This window comes from Parasteatoda tepidariorum, chromosome 1 (assembly GCF_982258835.1).
Source record: "Parasteatoda tepidariorum strain Cologne lab strain chromosome 1, Ptep-v5.0, whole genome shotgun sequence".
Classification (NCBI taxonomy): Eukaryota; Metazoa; Arthropoda; class Arachnida; order Araneae; family Theridiidae; genus Parasteatoda; species Parasteatoda tepidariorum.
In genome coordinates, this window is record NC_141755.1 from 121,123,718 (window position 1) to 121,142,915 (window position 19,198).

General features: G+C 25.2%; 1 long non-coding RNA gene across 3 annotated transcripts in view; it reads left to right on the forward strand.

The window, feature by feature from the left end:
• The window catches only part of LOC147816831 (uncharacterized), a 57,207-nt gene extending 38,735 nt beyond the window's left edge, over positions 1-18,472 (forward strand). For 2 of the 3 annotated variants that reach the window (XR_015429162.1, XR_015429163.1), the window contains exons 12-13: positions 9,910-10,009; positions 17,447-18,472. This is a non-coding gene — a long non-coding RNA (uncharacterized LOC147816831). Of the gene's footprint in view, positions 1-1,350; positions 1,412-2,084; positions 2,271-9,909; positions 10,010-17,446 lie in introns of all 3 variants that reach the window. The other variant, XR_015429161.1, reaches the window with a different exon arrangement.
• The last annotated feature ends 726 nt before the right edge of the window (positions 18,473-19,198 follow it).

Consider the following 19,198-nt stretch of genomic DNA (forward strand, 5'->3'; position numbering starts at 1 on the left):
AAAATTATAGCTCTTATAACCTCACATTTGGTAAAAAGTATAAAACTGAATAATAAATTTTTCTGAACAAATGGTTTTTATACAGTGCTCTAAACTATCATGGTAAAATTGCGAAATTTTATCACGTTTATCGCATTTCAACTCATATCATAAAATCTAAATTTTTTGTTATTTTTTCCGAAAACATTACTAAACCACTTCGTTCAAAAATACTGGGCTTTTTGGTGTTCCGCTACAGCCAGAAATAAAGTAAGTTTTACAATATTTTGGTAGTTTTGATTAAATTTACTTTTCTAGCAAACATATCAGCCACTCGTAATATTTTTTATTAACAATTAATAATTTTTAAGTTAATTATCGACATTTAAATTTTCTCTACAACTCATCATAATTTCAAATAATAAATCTTATCGTTTTTGCACAGTTAAACAAAATGAATATAACGTGAAAAGAAAAAGAAGAATCAAAAAAAGGTGCGTAAAAGGCTATAATAAAATTGCAATTAATTTTCGAACAAATTTGAATACCGATATTAAGTTTATGAGCAAAATTAGCCTTTACAGCACTTAAAATTTCAAATTAGTATTTGCATTTCTGTGTTCTGCAGAGTACAGTATTTTTTTATACCAGATTTTGCAGATAACAATTTCCAAACTAATAATAGAATAGTCATTTTTCTATTTCATCGCACTCCCTGTCCATTTTTTTATAATCCTTTGTAATTTTATTTTATAACTGTCGTTGAACAGCCGACCCGAATTTAAGCTTACGACTATCAATGTACAATTTTGTATCCTTGTAATTTTGAGTCTAATCCAAAAAATAAGAGAACTCCTGTACAAAAGTATAGGGAGCGAATTGCCTTCATGGAGAACTTTTTCATGGAACTGCACCGCGTTTCCATGGCATGGTGAGGAAAACCTCCAACGGTTAGCAAGACGAAGATGGGACTCTAATCCGCGATGCGTCTGTCACTTGGAATATTTTATGTCAGCCGTGTACGAAATTCATATCAACCAGCAATTCAAATCCTCAAAACTCATTAGTAGGCTAGCGTTCTTTCCCCTGAGCCACCACCGCTTATCCTTCTTAATTTGAAGCTTTTAAATCTTACACTTTTTGTACAGCGAAGCAAAATGTAAAGTTAAAATAGACACCCAAAAATAGCGGAGGGGATCTTCGCTTAGGGCTTTTTTATTTAGAGGGAAAGGTATTATAACGTATGAACATATAGTAAATATTTCTTTCAGGATTCGGCTCAATAATTTAGTAGTTTTCCTCCCTCTGTTTATGAATTTTTTCATATGAAAAATTTAATAAAAATACAATATATTAATAATTTTTTTTCAGAATATTTTTCGAATTAAAAAGATGAAATCCAGTTTAGAAGTATCTGAGTTACCTCCTCAAAGTAAATATGCTAAAAAATAGACATTTAAATACATGAATTATTAAATATCCAACATTTTACACATTTATGTCTAGATGGAATATTTAAATTATACTAATTTTTGAAATTGCGAAATAAGAAGACTTAACATTTTTATTACCATTAATTTTCTTCCTTTTTTTAATAATTTTATTAACAGTGTCTAACTTCTGCCTAAAAAAAAGTTATTAAAAATTTCTTTACTTAGTAAAATAAATTCTAACAAGAAATTTTAAAATAATCCTACTTAAAAATTATTACTATAATGAGAAAAAAAATACTATGATGCTTCTTCAGAGTTTTATAACAGTTAAACATCTGTTTACGTATTTGTTTAAGAAATATAATGTGCTTACGTTGTAAAAAAATCAAGATCAAGGTTCAAGAAATATCGCAGTGATGCGTGAACACGAAGCTTATTACAAATTTATTAGATAAATTACTCAAATTTCTGAGGGTTCAAAGAATCAAATTTTTTGTTTTTGAATGTCTTTTTTTTTTACCTGCACACAAATAAATATATCTGTTTATATTTGAAGAAACTTGATTAACTTGTATCATGGCGTACTAACCGCACTATTATCTCAATAGTTGTGAAAGACTCAAATAGTTGTTCGCCATGATTGAAATAATTTACAAACTTTCGACTGTTTAGATAAAGAGCTGAAAGATAAAGAAAGGAGCAGAAAATGATGTTGTGTGGCCTTGATCGTTATGTCCTTTTATAACCCGCAAAAAATAATAAGCTAGAGTGGTACTAATTTGAACAGGACATACCTATGAGTGGTTTACATGAAGCATAAAAGTGAAGCTCTTTCCTTTTTGAAGTCCTCCTCATCAAGTAAAGTTGTCTTGCTTATCAAAAATAAGATGTGAATAGTAAATCTAAATTTATTTGTTTTAAATTTAGAGTTTATTAATGTACTTATTTTTTTCTATTTACTTCTGTAATTTTCCATATCCGGTAGAAACACTTTTGTTTGATATTTTTTTAAATTGCATTTTGAGCTGTAAAAGATTTTTACTCTGTATTACTTACGTTAAAACTGTTTTATGAGTAAACTACAAAATATGAGAGTTTTGTGTTGTTAGAGTTTTTATTTTTTCATCTATTTACTTTTTTTAAGGAAAATAAGTAGTTTAATGGATATCTAACCTCAAACGATTTAAAAAAAGTAATTTCATTAAAATGTTAAATAATAATAATGATCAGCATCATTAGCAAAGAAGTAAAAAATGAAATGGATGTTTTGACATTATATTATAATAATACATACTGATTAATTCATATTGATACATAAAAAACATAGATACATAAAAAACTTTTCTTGAGACTATAGTGTTGAAGTTGATCTAATCGATTAAGTTGCTCTCTGACCAATCCTGAAAATTTCCTTTCATATGAACTTGGAAAAAGAAAAAAAAAGGCTGCCGTGCTCACCGAACTTGATACTTGCTTTTTCTCTATATCAAATAAATTTTTAATAAATTTTTTTCTATATCAGAAACTTGAAAGAGATTGTTTTGGGGGTTTAACTTAACGTTTGCTATTCATTTTGCATTTCTGTTCACTTAGAACTTTAAATTACTAAGGTGTGTAGAAAACTATATAGGGATTACAATGGAAGAAAAAAATTAAAATTCGATACTTAATTTGAGAATTTGTAACTTCTAAACTTGATGGGAAAATAGACCAAAGTTACTCTGCAGGCTGCAGGAATGCAACTAAGTTGAAATTTGGCATGCTGCAAGAACCAAGTTTAATGCAGAGTTTTTTTAAATTTTTTTTTCACTTAAATTTTTTTTCTCTATATGATAAATATCTTTCCATTGGAAATTCATCCATTGGAATGTAGAAAAATTTATCTTTTACGAGATTTTCATAACTTAAAACTTCCCTTGACATAAAAATTTACAAAAAAAGAAAAAAAATTAATAACTATTGCCAAATATAAATCTTAACATTTATATAGATGTTTTAAAAAATATTAGGAAAAAAGAGACATAAAAGCAGTTTCGAATATGATCCGGTATATCATATAAGATCATCATTATATATTATTAACAAGAAAAATTATTTCTTGTTTTAATTGCTATTGTCTCTCACATTTTGTGTTTAATTTAATTATTTATTCAAGTACATTTTATTATTTTCAAATCAGCTATCATCTAATTTTTGTTAGGATTCTTAAAATAAAATATGCTTATGCAAAAATTATAATAGTTATATATTTTACGAACAAAATGATTTTTAATCAACTTTTAAGAACAAGGGGAAGGAACGGTTTATGTCCACTGCTTCTGGTTCTGAGAAGAAGAAAAAATTGTGCACGGGCAGAAACTGCATCTTTATTGTGTAATAACTCTCTGCGAGAACCGATTTTTTCCTTGTTTTTATTTGCTAAACAAAGTAATCTTCAAAATACAACTAATGGCAATACAATAGTAATTTTATAAAAGAAAGGGGGACATAAACCGTTCTCCTCTTTTAATCTACAATCATGAATGACAAGCAACTACTGGGGCTGATGAGCAAAACAAACAGGTAACGGAGCCTCCCAGTAGAAAAACAAAAGGATGCTTACAAATAGTCTATGGCGAAAAACTATTATTTGTGAGTGTATGATGCACATTTAGAGCAATTTCAAAAGTCGGACTGTGGAGGCTGATGAACTGTAGGCAAATCATTTGCTGCAGTTAAGGTATAAATCATGTCACAATCTAAAAATCATTTTATTAGTGAAATATGTGCATGATGTGTAATTTATCTACTAAGGCGTGTTTTTGAGAAAGTTATTATTAGCATTAATTATTATCAGAATTCTACTTGACTAATTTTAATTTTAAAAGAGTTCTACTAATTAAAAGAGGGGTATGAAAATGATTTTCTTTTGTAGCATGCCCCTAATAAGTCCTAATTACAAAATAATTTTATTTCATCTAAACAATTATGTCTTTTCTGAAATATTGAGATTCTGTATCTTCAACTATAAATTGGAAACTATACTAATATTTCAACTCGATAAAAGTCGAAATTTTGGTACTCTTAACGTTCTTTTTATATTTCAAACAGGGTTCTCCCACTAACTCCAGAGATTTAAAACATTTTACACATACTTATAGTTGTTAACTCCCCCAAAATATTAGTTGCAAGAAATCTTTTTAATGCATGCATAGGAAACATTTTTTCCTAATCAGCAATGAAAATGATTAATTGTGTGTTTATTATTTTGAGTTGCCACTGCAAGTTATGTTTCTTTCATTATTCAATAGTTACTGGAAATGAGTAATTTTTTAAATGTCTTTTGATTTGAATATTAAATTGATTTAGTAGCAGAAAAAATTGATAACTTTTTTTAAACTATGCTATGACTCATGTACTATTTTCCGCTTTAATTAGAGTGCTACGTAAGTCTTGAATTAAATTATATGATAAATTTAACTATAAAGCAAAATTGAAAGGGAGAAAATTTTAATGTTTATTTTAGTCTAATTTGCTATTAAAAAAATTGCATTTAAAATAAAACTTTTTAAAATGAAATAATTCTATTTTAAAAAAAACTATTTTGCTCTTTAATTGGTAAATGAAGTTGCTTATTTTTGTATTGAAGATTTTCCGAAGGAGACATTTTATGCTATCGCAACACATAAGTTATAAATTTCTTCTCTGCTTGATATGGATAGCGAAAGCTTAAGGTTTGAAGGTCAAGCCCCGGAAATGTTAGTGAAAATTTTACTGTAAATTAGAAAAAGAAAAAAGAGAAGAGCAGGCAAAAAAAATCATCAGAACATCATGAGGGAAGCAGTACTTTCATATCACACATAACAGTTTTATATAACAGTATTTTCAATACAACTTGGGGATAGTAAAAAAATATGATTATACTTGGTACAATTATTATATATTTCCTCAGGAATGTCAAGAAGCTCCCCATAAATTAAGTAATTGATTTTCAAACTATTTTACTTTTTTTTATTTTAGTCATAGATTTCTTTTCGAGTTATAGAGTTCTTTTTTTTTAAAGAAATTCTATTTAAAAAGAATGGTATAATACAATACAGAATATTATAAAAAAGAAAATAGATTTACTCAAATTACTCTATTTATCCCAAGATCATGGAAAAATTTACTTAACTTGCAGCTCATTTATTGATGCTTTCATATGTAACACTCAATTTCTTACCAGATAAATATCAAGTACCATAAGAAAAACAACATTCTTTTTAAAAGTAATTTTCCTTTGAACTAGAAAGGGTAAAAAGGCTTTATTCATAAATGTTTAAAGTACTAAAAATCAACTTTCTTTATTAATTTTTTTTAAATAAAAAAAGAGTTTATAATTAATTAAAATAAAACTTTATTTATTTGTTCTATAACATTTTAATTTGTTGATGTAAGATTTGTCGTAGTGTATAGCACGGATTAGCTGTCCCCATAAAACATAATGTTCCTTTACGTAATTCTATAGTTTCAGTTAAAAAAATAACGAATTTTCGGTTTTAGAGCTCAATTAGTATTTTTTCCCTTCATAGGAAAAAATTAAACAAACTTTACACTCTCAAAGAATAAGAATACTTAAAAAAATGATGTCACGAATTTTTTTTTTCAAATTTAATTTTATAAAAATAACATTAAATTTTAAAAAATAGCATATTAAATATAAAATAGTTTTTTTAGAGTATTATTGACAGTATTGCGTCACCTATGACTGAAAAGAGCTTTAGTTAGCCGAAATTAATTTTATTAACCATCACTAAGCCATGCTATTTTATGGAAAGGGATTTCCATTTTCTTTTATACTGTTGTTTTGCCATAATATTTTAAAAGAAAATAATCTTTGATACTGTTGTTCTTATCTTGATTTTTAGCGATTTGATATGAAACTGACTGTTCTAATCTTTTCGAATTCTGAAGAAAATAAAGCCCTCTTTCTCCCTTTGCTGAGGAGGTATATGATGTGAAAGCTAGAAAAATAATTTCCCTGCCATCTATCGGAAGCTTTTGAAAACACGTCTAAAATAATAAACAGCACCCTCTTTATATGGCATTTAAAAGATTTTTTTTTATTATTATTTCAAATATAAATATGATGCTACATGGAAAAATATTCCTATGTAAATGAAAAAGAAATATGTTGAGCATTTTAAAAGTATAATTTTGATTAATATAATAAAATAATAAACAGCTTCCTCTCTATATGACATTTGAAAGATTTTATTTAAGTTTTTTTTTAAACTATTTTAAATATAAATATGATGCTACATGAAAAAATATTTTTGCCATGTAAATGAAAATTAAATATGTTGAGCATTTTTAAAGTATAATTTTGATTTTCATTTATATTCTGTACTAAAATTTAAAATAAAATCATTTTATCAGTGAATCATTTTATTGTAAATTGTCTAATATTTTGAAATTCAATTAATAAAAATTCCAAATATTTTTTTATTGTTTAAAAACGAATTTTTAAAAACAGAATTTCTTTAACAATTACTATTTTCAAATATTGCCCCAAAATTTTTTGAAAAAATATTATTGAGTTTATTATACTAGAGTTTTGTTCTAAAAATTGAAACATATTTTATTTATGCAAAACTCTTAAAACCCTTTTTGAATCCTGTTTTTAAAAAGTAAGTAATTAAACTGAGATTTTAAGTTAAAATAAACATTAAATATTGAACATTTAAATAGATGAAAGCAATTTATATAAATTAAAAATGTCCTGTTTTAACATTTATTATAACATAATACTTAAATTGTAATTAAAGTTTTCAAATTAATAAAAGAAAAAAGTATATTTCATAAAAAATCGTTACTTTGAACTAAGAAAATGTATGATTAAAAGGAGGATTTCAACAATTTAAAGTACTTTTTCTTTTTATCTATAAATATATTCATTATTTCTGAATGTCTTCATCATTTCTGAATTGCATATTAATTTTACTTTTAAAGAAGGCTTAAAGAAAGGTAATTATATATATATGTAAATAGTTATAAGTAGTTATAGTAGCTCATTTCAGGCTTCTTCTTAAAATGCTGTAACACAAACAAGAACGGACCTTTAGCTTTTTCCTGCTATTATATGAAATTTTTTTAACTACATGTTTTTACCATCTATTATTAAAATAATAAATTTTTAGGAATCATGTAACATTAAAAATAAATATATCTTTTATCTAATAAAAGAAAAGTCTTTATTTTAAAATATGTGCTTAATGCAACAAATTAAACATTTTATAATAAGCAATTAAAATAAAAACATTTTTCAATAAATTTAAGAATTGTTCTAGTTATAAGTTATAATAATTTTATTTTTAAGCAAAATAGTATTAAATTTCATCAAAAATATTTACTTCAAAACAAAGAATATAAACGAATTTAAATATTATACTTCGAGAAATGCTTTTTAGAATAAAAAATTCTTATAAATATTTATTTAAAAATTTTAAAATATTTAATTTCAAATCGAATTTTTAATCGAATTACTTTTTAAAAATATTTAATAAGCAATTCCAGAATTCATATTTAGGTTATAGCAAATTAATAAAATGCTAACTTTTTAATGTTTTATGTAAAATTTCTGCAAATTTTAAAGAATAATGAAAGTGCATTTTTTAAATCGTAATATGCTAAATATTTTATGGATTTTATTCTTCTATCTTTTTTCAAATTTTCGAGTTAATAAAAAAATTTTATACCAACTCTACACTTTCTCATTATTAATCAATCTATTCATTGTTACTTGAAATTAATAATGGCATACAATGAAGGTCTTGTTACCAATTAATAGTAGAAGGCAAAATGACACTTTTAGTTTTCGGGCCTGTATAAGTGACGGATTATATCTCCGCCTCTTCATGCTAAAAGATAAGAAAAAAACAAAATCGATAAAATATGCTTAATATTTTATTCTTCGTTTATTTTTTTATTTTCTTTCTTCATCTTTTCGAGTTAATGACCAATTTTTTTACCAACTCTGCACTTATTCATTATTAATAAAATAATTCATTGTAACCTTACAATTAATTTATGGTATACATATGAAGGTCCTGTAACCAATTAAGTGCAAACGGCCGAACAGAACTTTTATTTTCCGGACCTATATAAGTGACGAGTTATACCGCCGCTTCCGATAATACCTCAAAACCAACGGTAGCGGACCCCATTGTGTTTGCCGTTAACGTTCCGAAAATGCCAGCTTACGGCCTTACGTTTGCCGTGAGGTGTGTGCTTACTGGGATTATTTATTTTCTTAATCTTATGATAATTTTTACATAATGAAATTAACTTAAATGAAATTATATTTGTTTGATATTAAAGCATGGATCTACATAGAGTATTTAAAAAATGTGGACAAAATGTTGGTTTATTAGAATGAATAGTAGCATATAATAAGGTGTTGAAGATCCTGCTATGTTTTTTTAAACCACTTTAGTAATAACTTCTTTTTAAAAATTCAATAATAAAGAAATTAAATGTTAATTTAGTCTAAAGTGAATTTTTTTCCCACAAATACAAAATTATTTTTAAGCTAAATAAAGTTATTTCATGGATTATATTTAGCTAAAAGCAAATAATGAACTGAAATATCCGCAACTTTCATATTAATTTTTTCAAAGATTATGATGGCTTTTATAGTTACTGAGATTTTTGTAAAATAAAATGTTTTAAATAAGTTATAAGTAAGTGGTAGAAAACAATTGCATTGTAACTTACAGTAAGGCGAATTTTTTGTAATAAGTTTAACTAAGTTCCTTTGAAAAGTGGTTCAACTAATTAAACTTCTTTTTTGCAACCAAGTTTTATTGTTCTTATTTATTAAATATTGAAAACTGATTTAGAAATAGGTGGTAAAAATAGAAAATCGTCTCAAGAAAGATAAATAATTTACATTCATATTAGTGCAATTTTCAATTTAATTTAAAATTTGCATTATCATTCAAAACTTTACATAAAATTGAAAAACATTCTTATATTATAAAAGTCAATTTTTCTACTTATGCATTACATTTGGATGGTTTGTTCAGTGTCTAAAATAATGTCAAAACATACCTAAATTATTTTAAAAGGCTTAAATTGTATGAAGCAGTGTGACATGAATGCATAAATTAGATATTAAAGATCTAATACTTTTATTTATTCAAACTGTATTCTTGTTTTAATCATTTCTAATTATCCAATTTTTTTTATGTTTCATTTACTTTATATGAATGATGCTTGATAAAAATTTATAAGAAACAATATTTTTTTAAATTAATTTTTTTGATTGAAATGTAAAGTTAATGTGTAAAGTTAATGTGTAAAGTGTAAGTTAAAAACATTTTTAAATAAACTTCATAGCTTATTATAAAGATTGCATCAATGCTAAGAACAAGTTTATGTATATTATAAATAATTTAGTATACTAATTTTATTGGAATATTATATGTGTTTTATGAAAATAATATACTAAAAAAGTAAAAATTATTTTTTACCTAAGGCCAGATGGTATTGGAACTGTGACTGTTGTAAAGTGATATTTTTGCCAATATTGAGGTACAATTACGAATACTTCTTGAAAACCGAATTACTCATTTTAGGTAAATATATTACTCTTTTCTTTATAATTTACTCTAAATTAGCTTATTATTTAAAATCCCCTCGCAAATTTGTTTTCATAAGTTTTGGTTATCCTCTTAGAGGTTGTCTCTAATGTACCCGAGTTCCCTTTTTTTTCTTCTCCCTGGACTTAGTTAATAGCAAACTTTTATCAGTTTATCTGAAGCAGATCATATTGTTTACATTTGATGCAGTATGGCCAATTTTTGAAGCTCTACTCTTAACTCAACTTTTTTTTAAAAAAATTTTAAAATATTGTTTAAATCTATTTATTTCGTAGTTTAGTGTGTGTAATTAAATGCTAAGGTTTTAATTCATGCCTCTAATATTCATTTTAATGTTCCTTTAATTTTTCTTTCAATGCGATTTGAAATAAACAGCCTTTTTTCTTTTTCATTTTTTAATTTTAGTTGATAAATATTCATCATTTCAGGATATTACCATTTAATTTTTAAGAGTTTTTTAATATTATTTTGCTTAAAGTTATTTAAAAAATTAATCTTAAATAATCTTTCAAAAAATGAAAGAAAAAACATCATTTATAGAGCGAATTATCTTTTAAACTTCTGTGATTTCAGAATTTTTTATTTTATCAATTTAAAATTCCAGTTGAAGCAAGCCAGTCATTGGCAAATTGTTTTTATTCTGAAATGAGAACAGAAAAATCAGAAGTATTTATTTCAGTTCGACTAAACAATAAAGGTATCTATAGAATATAATTCTGCAGGAAAAAGGAAAAGAATTATTTGCATTTCTGTATTTTTCAGCTATTTTATTGCTTTAACTCTTTCATTACTCTGTTTTTTTTTAATTTAACTCTTTCATTACTCTGTTTTTTTAAATTTAAAATCTATAATTATGAAGATGCAAAGTATAACAGTTTTGGTTTTATCTATCATTTCAATTAATGTTATTATAATGCTTTTTTTAATTTATTGTTTTTTTGTTTTTTTTCGGAGAAAATAGTAATTTTCTTAAGTCATGAAAAATTCTTGGAATTTGTCATGGAAAGCCATGAATTGAAAATCTAAAATGTCGCAAATACCCTGTGTAAACAAAAAATTTTTGTAAGTGTTTTAAATTAAAATTATATTGACTGTTTTCTATTCCTTCTTTTAAAACAGGTTTACTGGATATAAATATTATGACTTCTATTGTTTTTTTTTTTTTTTTTTTTTTTTTAAATTCAGTTTACTCTACTGTTTATTGTGAATAATCTTAAATAGATGAATTATTGTATATCCTGTGATTAAAGTCAACCCAATTTTGATTACAACATATGGTCAGGTGTAAGTCAACCACTATGTAAACCAAATAGGAAAATTTCTAAAATTAGAATATAAATAAATAAAATTGTTAAATCTCTCTGAATTTGATATGTTGACCCTTAAGTAAAGATGATGTTTGAGACCATCTCCAAAATATAAATTCAATTGTTATTGTGAAGTCTTTTTAAAAATGTGGAAATAAAAAATTTTTGAATGGGGATTAAAATTATTTTCTGTAAGACTCAGCAGATGAAGTTTTAAATGTGAGATCCGAATAAAGACACTTAATTGTACTGAATCTGACAGGTGATCTGAAATCTTTAAATTTGTAGCTTTATGGTCTGTCTTTAAAGTTTCCATTGTGTTATATTTTTTGAAATATATAACTTTTCTTAATCTTAATTTTTCAGAACATATTTTAAGGAATTGTTTTTTAAAAAACCAATATATGTAAAGAAAATATGAGAGATAATTCAGAATTAATTCTACACAACATAGTAAAAATAGTTTTTGAAAGGAGTAAATTGATACTGAGTTATTCATACATATCTTATAGTTTATAATGCATGAATATTTCACATTCAACGAATACCCAACTTTACTATAATTGGTTCACCAAGAGTTGGCACTTGGCTCCACCTACTCGGGCACAGAGTTAATTTTAGCGCAGGATAGGATAAACATTTTCGCTGTTAAAAAGGAGACAACCCTTAATGCGCGCCAAATGCAAACAGTAAATTCTTTTTCACTTACTTACTTCTCTTTATTATCCGCTATTATACCTTTCATTACTCTGGCTAATTGAATATATATTTTAAATTTAAAACCTGCTGCTTTCCCAGCAAAATGTCTCAAAAGGGACTATCTTTTCACTCAAAAGAGAGAAATATCAAATCAGGGTGGCCACCCACCTGGAAAACCTGGAATTATCAGGGAATTTTTTTTATACTGGAAAAAACCTGGAAAAATCAGGGAAATATGGATAAAAACCTGGAAATTTTAAAGAAAAGCTGGAAATTTTTTCTTATACATTTTTTTTTTAATTTCACTAATTTAAATTATTTGCTAATTTTCTTAATTTAAATTGTTTCATCCATTATACCCACATTTTTTAGACGGAAATGTATCTCCAAACAGTTAAAATATCATCAACTTACTTTGCTTTAATCAAAATTTGCTCCATTATAACCCTGTTAAACTAGAATACAACATAAAATTCTCCCATGGTTGCTAAGCAAATGTCTTTGATCTCTATGCAGACTATGGGACTGTGCAATTTAGGAAGGGCAAAGATTATGGTGGATGTGGAAGACGGGGTTAGGATTCGGTTTTTGAATTCTGTCCGTGTTCACACAGAATGATTCAAGTTTGTTCGCAATTGGGAGCGGTAATTTTTTTCTATTTTAACAAAATGTTTTTGTATTTTCAACTTTATTAAATTCTCTAAAAATTAATTGGTTATAATTTAATAACAATAGATTTTATAATGCACTCTTTTTCTGAAAGCTTTTGAACTCCCATTCAAAGAAATCTGTAAATTATTTTTTCTCAGCAAACCAACCAATCACACATTTCATTTTAACCTTTTATAGTATATTTTTATTTTGAAAAAAGTTTTTTTTTTAGAACTAACTATATATTAATATCAAATTTTACGGTTTTGTTGGTAAGTATTAGTTTTTGATTCAAAATTTGAATTGTATAGTTATTACAATATGGAAAGTTTGTAAATGCTGCTTGCATTCCAGAGATGATATTTCAAAACTATTCATCTTTTTACCTAAAAAAGCTGACAATGACTAAGGAATATATAGGAAACATATTAAATGATGTATATACATAAAATAGAATTTTTTTTCTTCATATGTGTTTAGTCAGAAGAAGGAAAACAAAACTTAGTGTTTTAGTTCTGCACTGTACAATATTCCAGTTGTTCAAACAAAAACAATTAACTATGCTAAACTAAAAAACTGTGTGTTTAGATTGGAATTCTTTAAATGTTTTAATTTCAAATAAGGAAAAAAAAATCAAAAAAGTATAAATTTAAAGGAATTTTTTTTATTTTTTTTCTTCTATAGAGTATAGAACTGAAAATTAGACAATTTTACAATTCTGACATTTATTTTTTTATACTGAATCCCTTAAAATAAAAATGTTATTTTAAAATACCATTATTTAAAAATTTGACTTGAGATATTGGTTTAAGGAAAATTTGATCAGTGAATTTCATAAAAAGCTCTGGTAAGATGAAATACAATATACAGTACAGCTTTATATTGAAATGTAATTAAAGTGATTCACAAAAGTGTTGATACACTTATGACTTTCAATGAAATAAGACTATCCATTAATTAAAATAAATCTTTCAGAATATATATTTAAGAATAAAAAATGTGTTCTAATCTTTACAAAACTGAAATATTTTAAATGACAATATGAAATATTTTGAAAACAAAGGAAAAGTTTATTTTTAAGGAATCAATCATCAAAAAGTGACAAAAACTTTATCCCACAAAAGTCATCATACACTTTTAAAGAAAAAACTCAGTCTATTAGTAAATCTAACTTTTCGTTAAATTAACATTTAGTGGAGTTTCTTTTAACATCTACAATAGCTTTTAAAGGTTGAAAATACGTGTAACTAGTTTTTTTTTTGTCAGGTGAAATTCGTGCAGAATATTTTTTTAAAAGTTTTATAGAAACTTTTACAGCACTCAATTGCAAATTTATGAATTTTTCCACAAAATTTATAATTTTAATCTCTGATATGAAGTCCTTCTTTTAAGCATTTTATCACATATTGCGCAGTTCAATTGAATACAGTAAACTAATTTAACATATTCATTACTGATTTACCTCTTATAAAGACAAATAATCAAATTTGGTCTATTCTATTACGACCACAAGTCATTTTTGAATGATAAAATAAAATATTACGGAGTTAGCAAGCAAAAATTAAAATATAATTTTGCTATTATAGGTTTGATACTAAATTGCTAATAAAGAAATGAAAAATAATTAAATAAAAAAAGCAATTGACAATAATTTTAATTCTGAGATCCAAAACATTTAAATGTACGATGACTTTCGTGGGGTAACATTTTTGTTACTATTTGATAAAAAAAATTAACGTTTGCTTTGTTTTTAAAATATTCCGTGCAGTTTTGCTAAGAATAGATTATACATCTTATTATCAAATACCCATTGTGAAATATTCATTTTAATTATTGAATTTTTATTTCCTATTTCAATATAAGTTATAAGTGAGTGTGCACTTTTGGGAGCCACTGTAATTATTAAAAATTATTAATATATAATCACCTGAAACGGTTTTCTTTTTCTTAATGAAAATATATTAAACAATACTTATACAAGGTTTTATTGGTTATTCTGATTTTGTGATTTTGTAGGTACACTTTAAGCAAATACTACTTAAAGTAACACATTAAATTCAATAAAAACAATTAAAATAATTCAATAAAAACAATATATTCTGCAAGCTAAACATATTATTTTCTCCACGTCTTAATTTTTTAAAAATTAATGTTGTACCAGAACATTAAAAAATAATAAAAATGTATCTTGTAAAAAATAATTTTTTTTTTCAAGATATGTTTAAAAAAATGACATTTTGAATAAGATATTTTTTAATGCAGACACTCTTCTTGTACACAGCCTACACTTTATAAGAAAAAAGGAAAAAAACACAAACCTGGAAATTTTAAGATTTTTACCTGGAAAAGTCAGGGAAAATTTGAAATCTGTTTTGAGTGGCCACCCTGTCAAATTTATGAAATATTTAATGTTAAAAAAAATACACATAAAGATTGCGAAATAAATATTTTTCTCATACGATTTCCAAATAGCAACCTTCTTCAGGTTTGTTAACATCCTTTTCCCAAAAAATAGCAAAATAGTATCGTTGGAAAACCACGTGATGGAGGCGGAGCCAAGTGTCAACTCCTGTTGAATGAACTATACCAATGTATAAGTCGAACCCCCCTGATTTTTGTAAAATTTTTGGAATTTGAAAAGTTTACTTATGCACCAGGACATGCAATAGTAATGAATAGTTCTTTCCATTGAAATATTTTATTTTTAAAAAGTGAGTTTTGGCAGTTTAAATTTAGAAATATTAGTGTGTTTACTGTATATTTTCATATCAAAAGGACAAAAATGTGTTTATGCATGTATCAGGTCTACTTTGATTTCATCAAGATAGGACTTTTTATTTTCAGTGCTGTTGCTGAAATTTCTTTATTTTATTTTAATGTGTTTTTTGGTGAAAAATACTGAGGTTTGGTAAAATGCTTCACAAGTATTTTTCTTAAAGCAAAAATATGCAAATTTTTTTTTAAAAAAATATTGCTGACTTATATATTTAACAATCATTCTAATTTTTGAAGCTAATTAAGCCTGTGTTAATATCCAAAGAAAACTCTTTTAGAATTAAATAAACCTTTCTTACTTTAAATGTATTTTTTTATAAATTATATATATTAAAAAAAAACTTTCTCTTAAAATTAATAACTTTTCGCTTTTAAAAATAAAGAAAGAATACATAAAAATTTTGTCAATCAAACTCATCTATGCTTTATTCATTTTGTTTGCTTTTTAAAAAATGTCCTTTTTTCTTGTTATAGCAAAATTAGGATATAATTTTGTGAAGAATACAGATGTTTCTATTCCAGATAAAGCAAAATTAAATTTGCAGAATTCAGAAATTTATTTAAACCAAAATGAAAGGAAAGAATAAAGAAGTGTGACAACATGCTTTTAAAACTTGAGAAAGTATTCCTTTCGGCCTATCTCTCTTTCTCAAAATAGAATTGTCATTGCTTGGTGGTTTTTGCATTTGAAACCAAGCAGTTTATGTCATGTCCTACACTATGGGGATTTGAAGATTGCTAATTTCCTAAAAAAACTATAAAATAAGAAGTATAAAATAAAATGTTTTGAAAAGTATAGGATTCATCCAAAAATTTTGAGTTCATCATCACTTAATATAATCTTATAGTGCTTTTTATCTTTCTTTTAGAGGATAATTCTTACTTTAAACAACTTGCTAATTTTTAAACTACGTCCTGAATATAAATTTTCAACCTTCAGTCATTTCTGATCTACATGTATATTTTCTTTATAATTTGTGTTGGCGCAACTCTTTCTTTCTTCTTTTCTTTTGTTCCTTTACTCTTTGTGCTATATTTGACTTTGTGTAGAAATTGAAGCTGCAAAACAACAGCAGCAACACCTCCTGAAGAACAAGAAACTTTAGAGTTTGCTAATTGAGTTTAAAATTTACATTTTTCCAGTTATTCCTTTTTGTGTTGTGTTTATGTAACTGCATGTAATTTTCATTTAAAATAATGTTCTTTATGTCACAAAAAAGTTCAGTTGTTTTGGAATCAAAGAAAATTTGGGTGCTTTAAAAAAATGAGAGTCAACTATATTCACTAAAAATTTTAAACCGATTTTGTTTTTGAATAGTTGAAAAAGTCGTTTGATTTTTATGTATTGATAAAACTTAATAGTTGAAAAAGTTCGGTGTCTAATATTTCCAACTTACTATCAAATTGATCACAACATATCAAATTTTAAATATGAATATCCTTCTTGTTCAATTAACTCAACAATTCATTTTAAGCAGTTGGTACCTATAATGTATATAAATTTCTCCTCTACAACGTCATCAATAATGCAAAATAAATAAACCTATAGATAAGGGTAAAACAAAAACATAAGAGTAAAATTTTTTGGAGAATCATGAAATTAAAAAAAATGGGAGTTCATAATTATGATTTCAAAGTTTACCCTCATCCTGCACTCAGGGGTGGAAGATCAAGTTTGTTATCCTAGACTGCTTATTTAAAATATTGCTTAAATCGTGTTGAAATGAATTTTACTTGTGTGATTATTATTTAAAACAATCCCTTTTACAGACAAAACGCATTTGCTTTTATATGCTTTATGAAGTTCTTTTGTGTTATTTATAACTATTATTTGCTATCAATTATTTTTATTATTTGCTAAAGCATGTGTAGCTACTTGTAATATTAAAAACAATGTAGCTTTGATAATAATATTTTTAATAAATTATTTTAAATGTTTGGTGAATTCTATTGCTAATTCTTAAATATATTTTAATTTCAGCTGTTGTTGATTTCTTTTAAACTGTAATGTCACATTCTCCAAGATATGACTGCAAAACGAGATCCAGGAAGAAAATGATTAGTTTAATTGGAAGGTGTATTATCCCATTTTTGGTTCGACTATGGTCAAAGAAAATTTGAAAATGCTAAAGAAAAATTCTCATGTTTTGCTACTGCAGGATGGGAGGTTGCTGTGACCTTTCATACAGTTTCACTCTTGGCCATTCGTCATATTTATGAAAATTTATTTTCTCACGTTTTATTTAAATGTGTCTTTGTTTAAATTTCTAATTTTTTGTAGAAATTAAATTGTGAAACTCTAAGGATTGGTGAGCAATGAATAGAAGGGGCATAGCCTTTAATGTAGTTAAAATAAACTAAGAAATATATATATATATATATATAGGCATAAAAATTGGAGTATTAAATGAAACTTAGAGAAAAGAGTGAGATGATCGCTGGAAAAGAACTGCTTTAGAAATTTCAATGACTAGCGTGCTAGAGTAGAACCCTCTTCTGATTTTTAAGAGAAACATTAAGAACTTAGCAGCGATAGAAATTACTCATCCATTAAATTTGTGGGAGACTCTTACAAAATTCCTTCGCTGCCATGAGGAGAAAATGGTGGTGACTAATTTATGCTGTGAATTATCATTAATTTTAAACTAATCATTTTTCTACATCTGTTTATATGCTGATTTTATTTTATTTATTGACTTGGAAAAATTTGCCGTAAAGTCACGTTTACTATATCTGTATTTATTTTATTATTCATCACTTCAATTACTTCATTATTGACCATAACAAGCTTATGAATTGTGAAAATATTAACAACAAAATGTCTTTTTTTCCATATAAGGTGATAATTTACTTAGTCATTTATAATTCAATCAAATACATTTCATTTTCAATTGCCAATTAGTAGTATAAATTGTCTTACCATATTAAGTAATGCTTTATCATTCTGTATTTATACTCATTTAAATTTTGAAATTGAATAAAAGTATTAGAACAAACGATAAAATTTATATTTAGCTTATTGGTTTTATTTAACTATTTTTTCATTATTTTATTTCAAAAGCATCTTTTTCTTGTCACACAATATATTTAAATTTTTATATATCTCAATTAATTATTAAATATTTTCTTCAAACTTCAATCTCTGTTTTTTATCCGCGCATTCTGTTAAATTGATTTTAAATAAATCTTAGTTCGGGAACTAGGTTATTATTATTTTACAGATATAAACTTTTATTTTTCTTCAATAATGTATTTTTTCATGGCATGCATATCAGTAACTAAAGTTTACCATTTACTAAATAAGCAAGTAAGGTTTAAGCAATTAAAGTATATCCTGTCCTACGTTTAAGGCTCTTGATTTTAATTTTTTAAAGAAAAATTTTCTTCCCAGAGAATATTGTTTTTATTTATTTATATTTTAAAGAAGCATATTTTTTCTTATGTAAGATGCTTGAATCCTTTTTTTCTTAAAAATTTTTTGTAAAATATTCTTTAGTGAGAGAATTTGTTATCATGAGTGATATTGAGAAATTTTAATAATTTAGCTTTTTATTTATTTATTTCAGACATTTTTAATAATTTTTTGTGTGGCTTAGTTGTTTTTTTTTTTTTTAAGAAGATTTTATTAGTAAACTTTAATTCTTCAAGTAAACAAGTTCTCGAATATTTTAATATTTGTTTGATTTTACGCCTTCTTTTAATGGAGTGAAAGGTTTTAATTCTAAATTTTTCT